This window comes from Lissotriton vulgaris, chromosome 6, assembly GCF_964263255.1.
Source record: "Lissotriton vulgaris chromosome 6, aLisVul1.2, whole genome shotgun sequence".
Lineage (NCBI taxonomy): Eukaryota > Metazoa > Chordata > Amphibia > Caudata > Salamandridae > Lissotriton > Lissotriton vulgaris.
The window spans coordinates 1,453,506,721-1,453,512,575 of NC_141694.1; positions in this window are offsets into that span (position 1 = coordinate 1,453,506,721).

Sequence of the window (5,855 nt, forward strand, 5' to 3'; positions counted from 1 at the left end):
TGAATCCTGATGGTGCAATGAGCAAGGGTCTCACATCTGAGAATACCCTTCCACGCTTAGGGTGGACAAAAATATTTACAACAAGGGGTGGTGAGGGACAGAGTCTCTGAATTAAGCAGAAAGCTCTCACCCCGTCAAGAGATCAGGGCTAGATCCAACACCGTTTTTTAGCTCACTGCACCATCCCAGTTTCAGAACCTGGCTGTATGCAAATTAGTCTGTTCCTGTCCCAGTGCATGATGGGAACAGGGCAAACCAAACTACAAAAGCCAATTCTTACACTGGGAAGGAAACAAGCTCCCGGGGACCGGTTTCTGGCATTACAGCCGTCTTCGGCCCGGTTTGCTTGAATCCTGATGGTGCAATGAGCAAGGGTCTCACATCTGAGAATACCCTTCCACGCTTAGGGTGGACAAAAATATTTACAACAAGGGGTGGTGAGGGACACTCTGTTCATCACCACCCCCTTTTTTGAATCGCTTTTGGCCACTATAGGTGTGACAGGGTATACTCAGACATGAGTCCCTTGCTCACTGTACCATCAGGATTCAAGCAAGCCGGGCCGACGACGGCTGAAATGCCAGAAACCGGTCCACGGAAGCTTGTCTCCTTTCCGGTGAAGAATTGGCTTGGTAGTTTGGTCTGCCCTGTTCCCATGATGCACTGGGCCAGGGACAGACTAATTTGCATATAGCCAGGTTCTGAGCTGGGATGGTGCAGTGAGCTAAATAACGGTGATGGATCAAGCCCTGATCTTTGGACTGGGTAAGAGTGGTCTGCTTAATTCAGACACTCTGTTCATCACCACCCCCTTTTTTGAATCGCTTTGGCCACTATAGGTGTGGCAGGGTATACTCAGACATGAGTCCCTTGCTCACTGTACCATCAGGATTCAAGCAAGCCGGGCCGACGACGGCTGAAATGCCAGAAACCGGTCCCCGGAAGCTTGTCTCCTTTCCGGTGAAGAATTGGCTTAGTAGTTTGGTCTGCCCTGTTCCCATGATGCACTGGGCCAGGGACAGACTAATTTGCATATAGCCAGGTTCTGAGCTGGGATGGTGCAGTGAGCTAAATAACGGTGATGGATCAAGCCCTGATCTTTGGACTGGGTAAGAGTGGTCTGCTTAATTCAGACACTCTGTTCATCACCCCCCCCCCTTTTTTGATTCGCTTTTGGCCACTATAGGTGTGGCAGGGTATACTCAGACATGAGTCCCTTGCTCACTGTACCATCAGGATTCAAGCAAGCCGGGCCGACGACGGCTGAAATGCCAGAAACCGGTCCCCGGAAGCTTGTCTCCTTTCCGGTGAAGAATTGGCTTGGTAGTTTGGTCTGCCCTGTTCCCATGATGCACTGGGCCAGGGACAGACTAATTTGCAAATAGCCAGGTTCTGAGCTGGGATGGTGCAGTGAGCTAAATAACGGTGATGGATCAAGCCCTGATCTTTGGACTGGGTAAGAGTGGTCTGCTTAATTCAGACACTCTGTTCATCACCACCCCCTTTTTGAATCGCTTTTGGCCACTATAGGTGTGGCAGGGTATACTCAAACATGAGTCCCTTGCTCACTGTACCATCAGGATTCAAGCAAGCCGGGCCGACGACGGCTGAAATGCCAGAAACCGGTCCCCGGAAGCTTGTCTCCTTTCCGGTGAAGAATTGGCTTGGTAGTCTGGTCTGCCCTGTTCCCATGATGCACTGGGCCAGGGACAGACTAATTTGCATATAGCCAGGTTCTGAGCTGGGATGGTGCAGTGAGCTAAATAACGGTGATGGATCAAGCCCTGATCTTTGGACTGGGTAAGAGTGGTCTGCTTAATTCAGACACTCTGTTCATCACCACCCCCTTTTTTGAATCGCTTTTGGCCACTATAGGTGTGGCAGGGTATACTCAGACATGAGTCCCTTGCTCACTGTACCATCAGGATTCAAGCAAGCCGGGCCGACGACGGCTGAAATGCCAGAAACCGGTCCCCGGAAGCTTGTCTCCTTTCCGGTGAAGAATTGGCTTGGTAGTTTGGTCTGCCCTGTTCCCATGATGCACTGGGCCAGGGACAGACTAATTTGAATATAGCCAGGTTCTGAGCTGGGATGGTGCAGTGAGCTAAATAACGGTGATGGATCAAGCCCTGATCTTTGGACTGGGTAAGAGTGGTCTGCTTAATTCAGACACTCTGTTCATCACCACCCCCTTTTTTGAATCGCTTTTGGCCACTATAGGTGTGGCAGGGTATACTCAGACATGAGTCCCTTGCTCACTATACCATCAGGATTCAAGCAAGCCGGGCCGACGACGGCTGAAATGCCAGAAACCGGTCCCCGGAAGCTTGTCTCCTTTCCGGTGAAGAATTGGCTTGGTAGTTTGGTCTGCCCTGTTCCCATGATGCACTGGGCCAGGGACAGACTAATTTGCATATAGCCAGGTTCTGAGCTGGGATGGTGCAGTGAGCTAAATAACGGCGATGGATCAAGTCCTGATCTTTGGACTGGGTAAGAGTGGTCTGCTTAATTCAGACACTCTGTTCATCACCACCCCCTTTTTTGAATTGTCATTATTTATAGCACGACGCTACACTGTCCTATCACACATTCTGTGCCAATTAAAAACAAATAACATGTGGATGGTTTCCTAAGGTGACAAACGTTCAAAATCAGCAAACGATCATGAGAAAGCTCTATGCCTTGCACAAAAACACGACACCAAATGAACACAAAGCAATGGGTATAAGGAAGGTTCTGTAAAAGACACCAACAGTGTTTAGCAGCAGGGGCAGCTCTTGTTTCCCGAAGCGCGGAAGTGCGCAGTTGTGCGCATTACTACCACCACTACTTAAAGGAGAAAGAAAGGAGGCAAGTAAGTGTAATTACTTGCAGGGTGTCTTGTTTGAAGTGACAGGCCATCGGATCATGTAACACGTGCTGAGTATTGACAGGTCACGTATGATATGGTGTTTCAAAGCAGTAGGTTGAAACCCCCCTTTGACCACAGCTCAAGCCGTTCGTAACTAATGACATCCTCAGATGGCTGCGAAGACGGCGCGCGCCGTGATCGTCCCAGCATCTCCACCAGCTGGTTTCAAGTCCGAAGACGTGAACGGTATCGACAAGCATCCCTTTGATATGTACATAAATAGGAGGACGTGACCTTTCACGCTTCTGACAGTTGCCACTGTGCGCATTCTTTGACGCCCCACGAACAGGGGAAGTCATCATCCTCTTCAACAAAATATAGGGATATTGTGCGCATGCGCACCCACTGGGCTCGATGGTTTCGTAGAGATATTTTTAATTAAGACAGGATTTGTACTCTCAAAGTTATGCTTATCCCTACTTCTTAGTTTCAAAATGCATTACCTTTTTTAAAATGCTGGAGTTTTTCTTTTGCGTCTTTGAAATTGCTTATACCTAATTATTTCATTACTTTGGCCATCTTATGTGTTCTTGAACAGCAGAGGCTTATCTAGTTTAGTTCTTCCTGGAATGAAGACACACCATTTCGGCAGAGCGGAGAGCTCGTTAGGCCGCATGGTTTTGTCACACATTATGGAAATAGCTTACAAGCCATCCTGACTGCCTGCAACTTCCCTGAGACTGACAGGTGTCTTCCCATTACTGCAACTCCCCGACCCCATTTGCAGCACCGCTTTCTTTCTTTCTTTTCGCTTTAGCACGAACCAGATCCATTTGAGTATCAGAGACCTCTACAGCAATTACGATGGAACAGGAATATATTAAGGGCATAAGGTTCAGCATGTCCATTGTGGGGGTTGTGGTTGAAATATCAACGTACTGTACATCAAATAAATGTAAGAAAGGTAGATCATTATGACAAATCATGACTGGAAGTATTGAGCAAAGAAAAGAGAAGGTGGTTAAGTTCTGTCTTGCAGGAAGGGTTGTTTCTTTTAGCTGATTGAATAGGGGGTCAGATCTTTGGTTTGACTGAGAAGGATTGATTCAGAGGGCAGGATTTTTTGAGGAGAGGAGTTTTGAGACAGAGAGAGTCTATACTTCTGAGCTTCAAGGATTCTCTCCTCCGCTCCACCCCCCCGCCCCCCCACCATAACAATTCGTTTTTGGGTTAGGTAGCTTGCTGTACCTTTGTGTAATGTCTTGTGAGTTATACTGGTTAGTTTATGTTGACTTCTGGTTTTGATTGGCAGTTATTTGTGTGTGATCAGCATGAGTGAGTTGTGTGATCGTGCTTGTTATTAGCATACGAGCTACAGTAGAGTTCTGCTCTTAGAGGACCAACATGAGTTTTGTTTGGAGTGAAGTGTTTTACTCTTCCAAGGAGTCTGATTTGTTGTGTATTCCTTGCTATGGTGTTAATGTGGAAGTGAAGATTCAGGAGATTCTTTAGGGTGAAGCACAGGGATTTCGCCTTTCCCAACAATGGTGGGCTTACAGTCTAAATGCTTGATGTGATGTGCCTAACCAAGTTTGTACAGGAGTGTTACAGTGAGATGGTGCAATCAGAAGCAATTCTGTCTTCCGTGACTTCAGATTGCGGTGATATTGGGTCATCAATCATTGTAGGTCTTTCATCATTGTTCCCTGTGCAGTTATGTTGTCAGGGGATGAGCTGCAGACTTGCTTCTTCTTTTTAATTAATAGGCCCACATTCTAACGCTGGTAGGATGTTAAATAGGAAGATGTAACTTTTGATGTCAGAAGATCAAAGTGCAGGCTGAGCTCTTTAGGTCTGAGGCACAAAGCCCTTTTGCAGTCACAAATACTGCAAATCAAAAAGTCACTGCAATAGGGCTTTGCATAATGAGTTAGAAATTTGACTTGTAAAAGGTCTTTTGCTACCCTTTCTGTATTGTGAATAAGAGGAGGTGTGAAATTGATGTTCCCTTTCTATATGCAGTTCATAAAGGTATGCATCATAAAGGTATGTATCATTGGTTTGTGGCCACAATTGAGGGATCAAATAATTAATCATTGCATCACTTACTGGCCCCAAAGATGGAGTGGTAACTGATTTGCAGTTGGGAAACTATCCTCAAAGGACAGCTTGCCCTTTAAGAATCTCGTCGGTGGCCAGGTGTCTTACCAAGCTTGAAACATTCTTTTTAACACCTTGCCTGCGGCGCCGATTCTCCCCTGGTGCTGAACATTCCATTCGCGGGTGTGGTCATGACGGAACGGTTCCGTCATGAGCACAGCGCGACCGATGCTCATGACGGAACCGTTCCGTCATGAGCATCGAAGAGGTTAAAGTAGCACTTGTCCCTTTAATGGACACGGGCTATTAACAAATGTCTCCTGTTTGGGAATGCAAATGCAAACATGAGGTGTATTGTCCCTTGCAGACCTCCACCACTGCTTTTGCAGTCAATCAAAAGGGGGTCAAAATTAAAACCTGCTTAATCAATCAATCAATCAATCAATAAAACTTTATTTCGGATTTGTTTCAAGACCACAAAAGTACAGGTACAGTAATACAAAATTCATTGTTCTTTAAAAAAAATAGACCATATCAGGATATAGAAAGTACAAAATGCAAAAGGACATCCGGGAGCATTCAGGCTTCCCCTACCCCCGCCTGCCCCGACATTGGCAAGCAGCCCGTGCCCCCTGCCCGCCCTGTCCCCTGCCTGCCCTGACCCCCGCCTGCCCTGACATTGCCTTTCTGCAGCCGATCTGTTTTCCCGCCTGGCCCGACCCCCGCCTGGCCTGAGTCAATGGAGGTCGGACAGTACTACCTTCAAAATGTTCCACCCGTCACCTTGTTAGTCCCTGTCCCCAGCCTGCCCCGACCCCCGCCTGCCCTGAAATTGCCTTTCCTCAGCCGATGTGTGTTGTTGAAACTCCCTGTCCCCCACCTGGCCCGACACCCGCCTGCCCCT